This window comes from Nicotiana tomentosiformis, unplaced genomic scaffold (assembly GCF_000390325.3).
Source record: "Nicotiana tomentosiformis unplaced genomic scaffold, ASM39032v3 Un00042, whole genome shotgun sequence".
NCBI lineage: Eukaryota > Viridiplantae > Streptophyta > Magnoliopsida > Solanales > Solanaceae > Nicotiana > Nicotiana tomentosiformis.
Genome location: NW_027174601.1, coordinates 168366 through 184121, shown reverse-complemented (window position 1 = coordinate 184121; position 15756 = coordinate 168366).

Sequence of the window (15756 nt, the reverse complement as noted above, 5' to 3'; positions counted from 1 at the left end):
TATTTCTTATATGAAAGCTCGGCGTATGGTAGAGAAAGGATATCTAGACTATTTGGCTTATATTCGCGATCCCAGTGCGGATGTTCCTTTTATGGACTCAGTACCAGTTGTTCGTGAATTTCCAGAAGTATTTCTTGCAGATCTGCCGGGGATGCCACCCGACAGATAAATTGATTTCTATATTGATTTGGCTCCGGGCACTCATCCCATTTCTATTCCACCATATCGTATGGCCCCACCGGAGTTAAAAGAATTAAAAGAGCAATTACAAGACTTGCTTGATCAATGATTCAATAGACCCAGTGTCTCGCCCTGGGGTGTACCAGTATTATTTGTAAAGACGAAATATGGCTATATGCGGATGTGTATAGATTATCGGCAGTTGAACTGAGCCACTTTCAAAAACAAATATCCGCTGCCAAGAATTGATGACTTATTTGATCAGCTTAAGGGTGCCAAGGTATTTTCAAAGATCGATTTGAGGTCAAGTTACCATCAGTTGATGATTAGGGCATTTGATGTCCCTAAAATAGCTTTTCGAACTCGGTATGGGCATTACGAAATTCCTAGTGATGTCATTTGTGTTGACAAATGCCCCAGCGGCATTTATGGATTTGATGAATCGGGTGTTCAAGCCTTATTTGGACACTTTTGTGGTTGTATTCATTAATGATATCTTAATTTATTCCAGTAGTCGAGAGGAGCATGAGCAGCATCTTCGAAGTGTGCTTCACACTTTGAAGAATAATGAGTTATATGCCAAGTTTTCAAAATGTAAGTTTTGGTTAGACTTAGTTACCTTTTTAGGACATGTTGTATCGGCATAAGGCATAAAGGTAGATCCTAAGAAGATTGAGCCTGTTCAGAATTGGCTTAGACCTACTTTAGTTACAGAGATCCAGAGTTTCCCGGGTTTAGCAGGTTATTATCGTCGGTTCGTGGAAGGGTTTTTATCTATAGCAAGCCCATTGACCAGATTGACCCATAGAGGTATCCCATTGGGATAGTCATATGAGTATGAGTTGAGCTTTCGAAAGATCAATACTGCTTTGACTACGGCTCCAGTGTTGGTATTACCCATAGGTTCAAGATCGTATACGGTATATTATGAAGCATCTCACATTGGGCTTGGTGTAGTATTAATGCAAGATGGCAAGGTAATTGCATATGCGTCGCGGCCATTGAAAGTTCACGAGAAGAATTATCCTGTTCAAGACTTAGAATTGGCAGCCATTGTTCATGCGCTGAAGATTTGGACGCATTACCTCTACGGTGTCTCGTGTGAGGTATTTACTGATCATCGTAGCCTTCAGTATCTGTTCAAATAAAAAGATCTTAATTTGAGGAAGAGAATATGGTTGGATTTGTTGAAAGACAATGATATCACCATTTTGTATCACTCCGGAAAGGGCAATGTGGTGGTCGATGCTTTGAGTAGAAAGGCTGTGAGTATGGGCAGTCTTGCGTATATTCCCGGTTGGTGAGACGCCATTAGCTGCAGATGTTCAGACTTTGGCTAATCAGTTCGTGAGGTTAGATGTTTCTGAACCCAGACGGGTAGTAGCTTGCACAGCCGCTCGGTCTTATTTATATGAGCGCATCAGAGAAAGGCAGTATGATGATCCTCACTTACTTGTCCTTTAGGACACGGTGCGGCACGGTGATGCCAGAGAGGCTCCTGTGGGGGAATATGGAGTTTTGCAATTACAGGGCCGTATTTGTGTGCCTAATATGGATGGGCTCTGTGAATTAATACTTGAAGAGGCACATAATTCCATGTATTCTATTCATCTAGGTACCGCTAAAATGTATCAAGATTTGCGGCAATATTATTGGTGGAGGACAATGAAAAAGGATATAGTTGCATATGTAGCTCAGTGTCTGAATTGTCAGCAAGTTAAGTATGAGCATCAGAGACCTGGTGATTTGCTGCAGAAGTTATAAATACCTACATTGAAGTGGGAGCGTATCACAATGGATTTTGTTGTTGGGCTCCCATGGACTCAGAGAAAATTTGACGCAGTTTGGGTCATTGTGGACAGGTTGACCGAGTTAGGATATTTCATTCCAGTGGCAGTTACCTATTCTTCAGAGAGGTTAGCTGAGGGTTTATTTCCAGACAACTTTATTTTATTGAGACCTTTATTTGTATTTATTCTAGAAGCTCGTGCACTTGTGACACCAATTTTGGGATGGTATTTAGATACCGTTGTTTTGATGGATTATTTCATTATATTTCAAACTTTTCTTCCGCATTTGTTTCCTTGTTATTAATAAATTTAAAATTGGTTTTAAAATGGTTAATATTATTGTAACGTTGGCTTGCCTAGCAAGTGAAATGTTAGGCGTCATCACGGTCCGAAGGTGGGGATTTCGGGTCGTGACAATCGGTTATTTTCAAGGGGATGTAACTTGAACTGGGTAAATTTTTTATTTTTATTTTTTAGGATTAGATTATTTCTTTTCCTATTTTTTTTGTGTAGAAAAAGAGGAGAAGAAAAACCTTTGTAACTTGTTTGATACTAGCATATTTAGGCGCAAGCTTGAGTAGTACTTTCCTTTGAGTTCTTAAGTAATGAATAAAATAGTAGACTTTTTAACACCTAAGCTCAAGGTTGTGACTCTGTATATAGCTTATTCTTATTTTGTTGTGCGCTATGATCCTGTTCGTTTTAGAGTAGAATTGATCCATCTTGATTGATGCTTGTGCCATATGTGGTGAGGATTTCTTGCATATGTTTCATGTTTTGCATCTTAGTCTAGAACTTTCCCTGCATGTTATTGAAGAGAAATAAAAGTGTTGCTCTATTTAGAAGATGAAAATATGTTTTATTTGTTATGTCTTGTGAATTTTAGCCTTTTCAGATATTCTACCACTAGTTAGCCCTTTGAACCTGTAGCCTTTTTGTTTGAAAGCCGTATTTTTGCATTGATTCTTTTATTGAATCCCTAGTTTTTGCACCCTGCTTATTTGAGCACTGTTGCTTAGACTGTGATATTAATTGATAAATTTGAAGGGACGATTAAGTAAAAAGTGGTGACCAACAATATCTGAAAGTGATTAAAAGACCCTCTTGAAAAGAATGTGACGTGAAAAAAAAGAATAGAGGAAAAAAATTGCTTTGAAAAAAAATGTTCTTGATATGAGGGGAATACTTGTAAAATAATAGATGAAGAGAGGGCTGAAAAATAAATTAAGAAATAAAAATAATGGTTGATGAAGTATAAAAGTGCAAAGTGCATAGGGAAGTGTAAGTTATTATCATATAGTTTTCCTACCCATCCCCAAGCCAACATTACAACCCGTTAAAGTCCTGTTTGATTCTATACGAGCACACTTAATTAGTAGAGTTGTTCAGATATTGTTGGTAGAGAAAATAATTTGAAAAAAATTAGTAGAGAAAAAAATTTGCATCAATTGTTCAGATAATTAGTAGAGAAAAAAATTTGCACCCTCTCGCGTTTATGAGTGCGAGAGTTGTTCTTTGATACTAAGTCCTTAAATTATATTCATTCTTTGATTTGAGTGTATGGACTATTTAATCTGGTGAGGGCACATAATTCATGATAGATAGGTGATGTTAATAGCTTTATTTGACAGAGTAGGTGAGCAAGCTAAAATTTGGTGAGTTAGAGTCCCTCTCTGAGGTTAGGAGGTTAGAAGTTTGTTGTTTGTTTGTAACTTGTATATATTGCACGATGATCAGGAAGTGTATATCTGATGGTTTGAGTTGCTATATGGCCAAATTGTTAGTATCAACCAAAGTAGTGGTATTCCTAGGCTTGATTTATTGAGAGTGGGTTTAATGCTTACTCGAGGACGAGCAAGATTCTAAGTGTGGGTGTTGATGTTCGGTCAGAAATGTATATATTTAACTATTATTGCCTCACATTATAGCACTTTTAATCATCGTTTGAGTATTAATTATATAATTTTATGCTTAATATTATATTTTAACTGTGTAAAATAAAGCAGTGTGAAGATGAAGAGATTTGGAGCAAAATTAAGGAAGAAAAAAAGAAGGAAAATAAATGAATGAAAACAAAGGGGGGACACCCTTTGGTTTCCCCCCCCCAGGTTGGAGACAAGAACAAAGAAGAAATACAATTCAAATCAAATAGTGAGAGAAGGCACAAAGAAACGTACCTGGCTGTAGGATTCAAAATCGCAAAACTCACTATTTTCACCGCTAGGACCAGTGCGAGGCACTGCCCCGGACGCCAGAGACGGGAAATTTTCCTAGTTCGCTCGGGACAATGTTATTTCGGCTCTACACGATCCTAACTCGTTTAAACGGGGTTCTAAACCTAATTTAGAGGAGATCTAACATACTGTCACGACCCAAAAAACCTAACCTGTCGTGATGGCGCCTATTGTGGAACTAGGCAAGCCGACTCATTTCCAAACAAAACCGATATTTTCATTTCAAAGATAATGTCAATGCTATTTAACATAAAACCTTCATTTAAGGAGTTCAAATAAAAAAATACAGAAGTGTGGAAAAGAAAAGCCCGACATCGGGGTGTCACTAGTCATGAGCATCTACTATAATCTATCTAACAATATCAAGGCTAACTTAGCCTGGAAAATAGCTAAATACAACTAAAGGAAGATAAGAGGGAGAAGAGCAAGGGTTGCGATTGCCAAACAACTACCTTGCTATTTCCAAGAAAATCTGCAACCAGAACACTCAATAACCACTACTGTGTCTAGCTACACCTGAATCTGCACACAAGGTTCAGGGAGTAACATGAGTACGCCAACTCAGTAAGTAACAACAATAAATAAAGACTGAGCAGTAGTGAGGAGCAATAAAGCATATAACGTTCATATCATGAAATCTCAGTAAAGTACAACATGCTTTAAAAATTAGTGTTTGAATCAAATCATCTCGTTTAAACCGATTTCAGTAAAAATTATTTAAAGATATTTCTCCAATAGTTTTTCATACAAAGGCTCAATGCAAAGGTGAGAAAAAGTGATGAAATCATAAACAGCCCCTCGGGCAGAACATCACTCATATACAGCCCCTCGGGCAAACCTCACAGTAACTCATGCCACTCGGGCATACCTCACAATCACTCTTGCCACTCGGGCATACCTCACAATCACTTGTGCCACTCGGGCATACCACACAATCACTCTTGCCACTCAGGCATACCTCACAATCACTAATGCCTCCCAGTTACTTAGCACTCGACACTCGACACTCGCACTCAGTAAGTACCTGCGCTCACTGTGGGTGTGTACAGACTCTGGAGGGGCTCCTTTAGCCCAAGCGCTATAATCTGTACGGACAACTCACATGTTGCACAGACAATTCACGTGCTATAATAATAAAGTATGTTGCAGGCGGGCAGCCCTGATCCACACTCATCCTCACAAATTAGGCCCTCGGCCTCACTTAGTCATAAACCACTCAAGCCACTCGAGCATTTCAGTAAAATAGGCCATTCGGCCCAAAACATTTATATGCATCAAAATAGAGTCATAAAACTGAGTTATGCGGTAAACAAGTATAAACATGACTGAGTATAGATTTTCAATCGAGAACAATGAGTGGATGGTAAGAAACAGCCCCTAAGGGTCCAAACAGCACTGGCGCAAGGCCCAAACATGACATTCAGCCCACTTTACAGAAACTCTTTCTAAAACATATGAGTATCATATAGTTTCAACAAAATATGCAACTTTACAGTTGCTACGGGACGGACCAAGTCACCGATTCCCAACGGTGCACGCCCACACACCCGTCACCTAGCATGTGCGTCACCTCAAAGTAGTAAAATGATATGAAATCCGGGGTTTCATACCCTCAGGACTAGATTTTCAATCGTTACTTACCTCAAACCGCGAAATTCTTATTCTACAATGTCCTTTCCTCGTGAATTTGTCTCCAAACGCCCCGAATATGGTCATAAATAATTCGTTTCAGTCAATAAAATTCATTTGAATTAATTCCATAAGAAAAATAACGATTTTCCATAAAAATACGAAAATTAGCACAAACATCGCCCGTGGGGCCCACACCTCGGAACTCAACAAAAGATACAAAATTCGGAAGCCCATTCAACCACGAGTCTAATCATTACCAATTTTACCAAAATCCAACCCCAACTCGACCCTCAAATCTTCGATTTAAACCAAGAGGTTTTCAAATTTTTCCCAACTCAATTTATCATTTAAATGATAAAAACAACCATGGATTCGGGTAATTTTACCAATATTGAGTTAAGAACACTTATCCCGTTCTTTCCTCTGAAAATCACCCAAAATCGCCTCAAATCCGAGCTCCAAATCGTCAAAAACGGACAGAACTTAAACTCACTGCCCAGATTTTTCTTCTTCGCGAACGCGGTCAGTGCCTCGCGTTCGCGAAGCACAAAATAACTCCCGTCCAAATTCCTCCTTCGCGAACGCGACATCACCCTCGCATTCGCGAAGCACAAAAATGCCTCTGCCTCAATGCCTTCTACGCGAATGCGTTCAACCTATCGCGAACGCGATGCTTCATCCCCCCTCACTACACGAACGCGACACCCCCCTACGTGAATGCGTAGACCAATTGATTGGGGTCTTCTGCTGCTTCCGCTCTTCTTCGCGAACGCGACCTCTCTTCTTCGCGAACGCGTAACACCTCCCATGTTCGTGATGCACACCCAGTCCACCCTTCGCGAATGCATGGTTCTCCTCGCGAAAGCGAAGAGCAAATATTGCCAGCCTCTCAGTTCCTCTTCGCGAACGCGAGGCTCCACTCGTGAACGCGATGAAGGAAACCAGATGGTGCATCAGAAAAAATCAAGCAGAGTTCCAAGTCCAAAATCCAATCCGTTAACCATCCGAAACTCACCTGAACCCCTCGGGACCTCAACCCAATATACCAACAAGTCTTAATACATCATACGGACTTAGTAGAACCCTCAAATCACTTCAAACAACGCTAAAACCATGAATTACACCCCAATTCAAGCCTAATGAACTTTGACATTTCTATTTTCTACAAACAACTCCGGAACCTATCAAATCACGTCCGATTGACCTCACATTTTGCACACAAGTCATAAATGGCATAACAGAGGTATTCCAATTTTCAGAATCGGATTTCGTCCCTGATATCAAAAAGGCAACCCCCCGGTCAAACTTCTCAAAAATTAAAGTTTCGGCATTTTAAGTCTATTTCCTCTACGGACCTCCAAATAATATTTTGGACACGCTCCTAAGCCCAAAATCACCATACGGAGCTATTGAAATTATCAAAATTCGAATCCGAGATGGTCTACACATAGGTCCATATCCGGTCTACTTTTTAAACTTATTTTTTCAATTATGAGATTAAGTGTCTCATTTCATTCTGAGTTCCTTCCGTACCCGAACCAACTAACCCGATACAATATAATATAGCTTAATAATACAAAACGAAGTAAAAATGGGGAAAACGGGGCTATAACTCTCAAAACGACCAGCCAGGTCATTACATCCTCCCCTCTTAAACATTCGTTCATCCTCGAACGGGTCTAGAAATATACCTGGAGTCTCAAATAGGTGTGGATATCTGCTCCGCATCTCCCACTCGGTCTCCCATGTAGCCTCCTTCTCAGGCTGACCTCTCCATTGCAACTTCACTGAAGCTATATCCTTTGACCTAAACCTTCGAATCTGCCGATCCAAAAATCGCTACCGGTTCCACATCATAATTCATATCACCCTCCAACTAAACCGTGCTGAAATCCAAAACATGGGTCGGATCTCCAATATACTTTCGGAGCATGGAAACATGAAACACTGGATGCACACTCGACAAGCTGGGTGGCAAGGCAAGCTTATAGGCAACCTCCCCTATTCTCTAAAGCACCTCAAAAGGCCCAATGAATTGGGGGCTTAACTTGCCCCTATTCCCAAACCTCATATCACCCTTCATGGGTGATACCTTCAGCAAAACCTTCTCCCCAACCATGAAAGACACATCACGGACCTTTCTATCCGAGTAGCTCTTCTGCCTAGACTGTGTCATGCGAAGCCACTCCTGAATCAATTTTACCTTATCTAATGCATCCTGGACCAAGTCTGTACCTAAGAACCTAGCCTCACCCGGCTCAAACCATTCAACCAGATATCTACACCTCCTCTCATATAAAGCTTCGTACGGAGCCATCTGAATACTTGACTGATAACTTTTGTTATATGAAAACTACGCGAGTGGCAGAAATTGTTCCCATGAACCCCCAAAGTCAATGACACAAGTACGCAACATGTCCTTCAATATCTAAATAGTGTGCTCGGCCTGCCCGTCCGTCTGAGGGTAAAAAGTTGTGCTCAGCTCAACCTGAGTACCCAACTTTCGCTGCACGGCCCTCCAAAACTGCGATGTGAATTGAGTACCCCTGTCTAAAATGATGGAAAATAGGACACCATGCAGGCGAACGATCTCTCTGATGTAACGCGTTCGCGAAGCACAAAAGAACTCCCGTACAAATTCCTCCTTTGCGAAGGCGACATCACCCTCGCATTCGCGAAGAACAAAAATGCCTCTTCCTCAATGCCTTCTATGCGAACGCGTTCAACCTATCACGAACGCGATGCGTCATTCCCCTTCACTACGCAAACGCGACACCCCCCTATACGAACGCGTAGAGCAATTGCCTGGGGTCTTCGGCTGCTTCCTCTCTTCTTCGCGAATGCGTAACACCTCTCGCATTCATAATGCACACCCGGTCCATCCTTTGCGAACGCATGCTTCTCTTCACGAACGCGAAGAGCAAATATTGCCAACCTCTCAGTTCCTCTTCGCGAACGCGAGGCTCCACTCACGAACGCGAGGCTCCACTCCCGAACGCGATGAAGGAAACCAGATGGTGCATCAGAAAAAATCAAGCAAAGTTCCAAGTCCAAAATCCAAGCCGTTAACCATCAGAAACTCACCCGAGCCCCTCGGGACCTCAACCAAATATACCAACAAGTCCTAATACATCATACGGACTTAGTCGAACCCTCAAATCACTTCAAACAACGCTAAAACCATGAATTACACCCCAATTCAAGCCTAATGAACTTTGAAATTTCTATTTTCTACAAACGACTCCGGAACCTATCAAATCACGTCCGATTGACCTCAAATTTTGTACACAAGTCATAAATGACATAACAGAGGTATTTCAATTTTCAGAATCGGATTTCGTCCCTGATATAAAAAAGGCAACCCCCCGGTCAAACATCTCAAAAATTAATGTTTCGGCATTTTAAGTATATTTCCTCTACGGACCTCCAAGTAATATTCTGGACACGCTCCTAAGCCCAAAATTACCATACGGAGCTATTGGAATTATCAGAATTCGAATCAGAGATCATCTACACATAGGTCCATATCCGGTCCACTTTTTTGGTGAAATACAATTACAAACAAGTGTGTTACAAAAGAGTTGCAGATTCAAATAAACAGCCAGCTTAAAGACAGGGAAGCACACTTAAAAATCAATGCAGATACAGATTCAAGTCAAATCAAAATTGTCTTACAGACAGGGGGAGCAATGTTGAAAAGAACAGGGAAGTATCCATAAATTAGTCAAACTCTTTTTAACATATTGTCATCATAAAAAAGGGGAGATTGTTAAGTGTGAAATTTTAATAATGATCCAATATCTATAAAGAAGTATTGACTAATGTTGTAATTTATATATTCAGCTGAAGCAAGCATTCCCAAAAAGGAATAAAGATCCACTCCATATTTATGTATCTTGGACCAATGCCTTATATGTGACTTACCTGCAAATACAAAACAACAGATTTTGTATGAAGGAAGATTTAAAATAAAAAGGGAACAAAATGTAATCGGAGACAACTTGAAGTGATGCTCCTCTACCCAATAAAGTATGGAGCATGGAAAGCACTCCCTGGATAAAACTAATCGAGTACATGAGCATGGTAAAATATCCCACAAATACTAGGTAAAATATATTTCCAAAACCCGATGTCACTGAGTACATGAGCATTTATACATTACAAGTCTGGAAAACACGGTCTATAATAGTCTAAGACCAAATACAATAAACAAGGAGATAGGGAAGGAGAGACAAGGTCTGCGAAATGTGGCAGCTACCTCTGAATCTCCGGAAAATTAATTGTGTGAAAGAATCAACACCCCCTGTGTCCGGGATCACCTGGATCTGTACACGAAGTGCAGGGTGTAGTATGAGTATAACCAACTCAGCAAGTAACAATAATAATTAAGGAACTGAAAGTAGTGGCGAGCTTCTCAGCTAAGTCCAAATACAGTACTTTCCAACATAAAAGGGTAGGCATACTCTAAAGTTCAACATTTAAAATTTCATAGTAATTTCATATCAAATTTGACTAAAACAGAAAATAATGGTTTTCCGAAATTTCCAAAATAGTGATATATGACAGCATAAATGCAGCAAATAATGAAATCAATGCATCATCTTAGAGTAACAATCACCCAGTCCTCCCATTCACTCTAACCTCACAGTCACTCGGCACTCACACTCACACTCACACTCAGTAGGTACATGCGCTCACTGGGGGTGTGCGCAGACTCTGGAGGGGCTCCTTCAGTCCAAGTGCTATAACAAGCCAATCATGGCATAAATCAACAAAACATGCTGCGGCGTGCAACCTGATCCCATAAATATCCTCACAATTAAGCCCTCGGCCTCACTCAGTCACCACCTCTCTAGTCTCTCGGAATCAAGATCACATGAAAATCACCCCAAAAATGATAATATAATATATCAATAAATAGCAACAGAGACTGAGATATGATATGAAATGAATGAATATGACTGAATGTGAAATTACAATTTGAACATATAATTCAACCACAGAAATGACCCTAGTGGGTACAAATAATAGTAACATATGTCTAAGCATGATTTTTAATATGAGTCTCAGCTCAATTTTCTCTAACACGTAGAGAATGTACGGATATCAACAGATTATTCAACTACACAGTTCCATAGAATTTTCCCCAGTCACAATTCCTACGGTGCACGCCAACACGCCCGTCACCTAGCATGTGCGTCACCTCGAAACCAATCACATAAGACATAATTTGGGGTTTCATACCCTTAGGACCAAATTTAGAACTTACCTCAAATCATGTAATTCTTTATTCTGCTATGCCCTTGCCTCGCGAATTGGCCTCCAAAGGCCTCGAATCTAGCCATAAATAATCTAATTCAGTCATTAAAGATTATTGGAATTAATTCCATAAGAAAATACTAATTTTCCAATATAATCCGAAATTTAACTCAAAAATTGCCTGTGGGCTCCACGTCTCGAAAATTGACAAAAGTTACAAAATATGAGCACCATCCAACCACGAGTCCAACCATATAAATTTTACCAAATTTTGACATCTCCTCGACCCTCAAATCCTCAATTAAAGTCTTTGAAGATTTCTACCATTTTCAAATCAATCTTTACCCATTTGAACTCAACAATCTTTCCACAAACCTTTTTGGTATGTGTATATATAAATAATACTCTCACACTCAAGAATCATACTCCCAATTATCCATCTTTACCGAAACTAGAAATTGAAGACTAGGGTTATAAATTCTTACCTCTTTGAAGCCTTAGCAAGATCCTTGTGAAATCTTCCAACCTCGAACAAGAATTGATGGGAAAATGACTAGGTCTTCACTTTCCCTCTCTAAGATGCTCTCACCTCTCTCTAAAATATCAGATGAAACCCTTCAAAATGACCCCAATAATATTTTATAAGAATGGGGTCGGGTTTATAAAACTAGAAAAATGAAGCTCCGGAATAGGATATGCGGTCGCATATACGACCGCAGAATGGATATGCGGTCCGCATATCGGCCACACAATTTGAGTATAAAATGGGGAGACGGGGTTGTAATACTCAAAATAACCGGTCAGGTCATTACATTCTCCCATCTTAAACAAACGTTCGTATTTGAACGGGTTTAGAATTATACCTGGAGTCTCAAATAGGTGTGGATATTTGCTCTCTATCTCCCGCTCAGTCTCCTAAGTAGCTTCTCCGGCTGGCTGGCCTCTCCACTGCACTTTCACTGAAGCTATGTTCTTTGATCTCAACTTTCAAACCTGCCGGTCTAAAATGGCCATCGGCTCCACATCATAAGTCAAATTACCATCCAACTGCATTGTGCTGAAATCCAAAACATGAGACGTATCCCCGACATACTTTCGGAGCATAGATACGTGAAACACTGGATGAACACCTGATAGACTAGGTGGCAAGGCAAGTTTATACGCCACCTCTCCAATCTTCTTAAGCACCTCGAACAACCCAATATACCGAGGTCTCAACTTGCCCTTCTTCCCGAACCTTAACACACCCTTCATGGGTGAAATCTTGAGCAGAACCTTCTCCCCAATCATGTAAGCAACATCATGGACCTTCCGGTTGGCATAACTCTTCTGTCTAGACTGCACTATGCAAAGCCACTCCTGAATCAATTTAACCTTCTCTAAATCATCCTAAACCAAATTAGTACCTAATAGTATAATCTCACCCGGCTCAAATAAATACACCGGAGACCGACACTGTCTCCCATATAAAGCCTCATACGAAGCCATTTGAATGCTTGATTGGTAGCTGTTATTGTAAGAAAACTCGGCGAGTGGGAGAAATTGATCCCAAGAACCCCCAAAATCAATGACACAAGTGCGTAACATGTCATCCAATATTTGAATAGTGCGCTTGGACTGTCCGTCTGTCTGAGGGTGAAATGATGTACTCAACTGAACATGTGTGCCCAATTCTCACTGTACTGCCCTCCAAAAATGTGATGTAAACTGCGTACCCCGATCTAAAATGATGGATACTAGCGCACTGTGCAGCCTAACAATCTCGCGGATATAAATCTCAGTCAATTGTTCCAAAGAATAATTAGTACCAAGTGGAATAAAATGTGCGGATTTGGTCAACTAATCCACAATCACCCAAACAACATCAAACTTTCTCAAACTCCGTGGAAGCTCAACTACAAAATCCATGGTAATACGCTCCCATTTCTACTCCGGAATTTCAAGTCTTTGAAGCAATCCTCCCGATCTCTGATGCTCGTATTTCACCCGTTGACAATTTAAACACCGAGCTACAAACCCAACTATATCTTTCTTCAGTCGTATCCACCAATAGTGTTGCCTCAAATCCCGATACATCTTCGCGGCACCTGGATGAATGGAGTACCGCGAACTGTGAGCTTCCTGGAGAATCAACTCACGCAAACCATCTACATTAGGCACATAGAGCCTACCCTACGTCCATAATACACCGTCATCCCAATAGTGAATTCCTCGGCATCACCGCGCTGAACCATGTCCTTAAGGACAAGCAGATAAGGATCATCATACTGGCGCTCTCTGATGCGATGATATAAAGAAGACCGAAAAATCACACAAGCCAAGACTTGACTCGGCTAGGAAATATCCAATCTAACAAACTGGTTGGCCAATGCCTGAACATCCAAGGCTAAAGGCCTCTCTGCTACAGTTAAGTATACTAAGTTTCCCAAACTCTCCTCCTTACAACTCAAGGAATCGGCCACCACATTGCCTTTACGGGATGATAGAGAATGGTGATATTATAATCCTTAAGCAACTCCAACTACCTTCGCTGCCACGAATTAAGAACCTTCTATTTAAACATATGCTATAGATTCCGGTGATCGGTATAAACCTCACAATGGACACCGTACAAATAATGCCGCAAAATATTTAAGGCATGAACAATAGTTGCTAACTCAAGGTCGTGGACCGGATAATTCTTCTCATGTACCTTTAACTGTCTGGAAGCATAGGCAATCACCCTACCGACTTGCATCACCACTGCACCGAGACCAATACGCAATGCGTCATAATACACAGTATAAAACTCTGAACCTATAGGAAACACTAATATTGGGGCTGTAGTCAAAGCTGTTTTCAGCTTCTGAAAGATCTCTTCACACTCATTTGACCATTTGAACGGACAAATTTCTGAGTCAATTTGGTCAAAGGCGATGCAATAGACGAGCAACCCTCCACAAAGCGACGATCATACCTCGCCAAGCAGAGAAAACTCCGAATCTCGGTAGCTGAAGACGGCCTGGGCCAACTCTGAACTGCCTCTATTTTCTTCGGATCCACCTTAATTCCTTCACTGGACACTATGTGTCCCAAGAATGTCATTGAACTAAGCTAGAACTCACACTTAGAGAATTTGGCATACAGTCTTTCCTCTCTCAGTCTCTGTAATACAACACCCAAGTGGTGTGCATGTCTTTCTTGGTTACGCGAGTACACCCGGATGTCATTAATAAATACTATGACAAATGAATCAAGATATGGCTGGAATACGCTATTCATCAAGTGCATAAATGTTGTTGGGGCATTGGTTATCCAAAAAGACATCACAATAAATTCATAGTAGCCATAACGAGTCCTGAATGTTGTCTTTAAAATATCTGAATCCCGAATTTTTAACTGGTGATACCCAGATCTCAAATCAATTTTGGAGAACACCCTCGCTCCCTGAAGCTGGTAAAATAATTCATCAATACTCGGTAAGGGATATATATTCTTAATTGTAACTTTGTTCAACTTCCTGTAATCGATGCACATCCGCATAGTACAAATTTTCTTTTTCACAAACAGAACTGGTGCACCCCAAGGTGAAACACTAGGCCTAATAAACCTCTTTCAAGGAGTTCCTAAAGTTGCTCTTTCAGTTCTTTTAATTCAGTCGGTACCATACGATACGGAGGAATAGAAATAGACTGAGTGTCCGGCACCAAGTAAATACCGAAATTGATATCCTTGTTGGGTGGCATACCCGGTAGGTCTACAAGAAATACATCCGGAAAGTCTCGTACTACCAGTACTAAATCAATAGTAGGGGTATCCGCATCAACATTTATCGCAAAGGCTAAGTATGACAAAAACCTCTTCCCAATCATACGTTGGGCCTTCAAACAAGAAATTACCCTGCTAGGAGTATAATGTAGAGAACCTCTCCATTCAACCTTTGGCAACCCCGGCATCACCAATGTCACGACTTTTGCATGATAGTCTAGAATACCATGACATGGAGACAACCAATTCATACCTAGGATTAGATAAAAAGCAACCATACTGAGCAATAAGAGATCAACTCTAGTCTCTAGTCCCCCAATAGTTACCACACACGACCGATACACACGGTCTACAATAATAGTTTCGCCTACCGACGTAGATACACGAACAAGAGAAACTAAGGACTCACGGGGAAAATCCAGAAAATGAGTAAAGTATGATGACACATATGAATAAGTAGAACTAGGGTCAAATAATATAGAAGCCTTACTATGGCACACTGAGACAATACATGTGATCACTGCATCTGAAGTAACAACATCTGGTCTAGCAGGAAAAGTATAGAATCGGGCATGACCGGCGCCTGATCGGCCAACCCCCTTCTTGGGTGACCCCTAGCTGACTGACCCCCCTCCTCCCCTCCCCCTCCCCCCGAGCTGGCTAGGCGGATGGTGAAGTAACTAGTGCTGAAGTCGTAGTCTGACTCCTCTGCTGCACTGGACCTTCCGAGCGACGAGGACATTGTCTCCACATATGCCCAAATTCCCCGCACTCAAAGAAGCTCCCCAATACTGGTGGCGGTATGGACTGAATCGGGCCCCGAGATCCAGAATAACTGCTAGAAGCACCCGGTGAAAATGAACCCTGAACTGAAGGGACACGGGACGAACTCTAGGCTGAAAGGGCACTAAGAG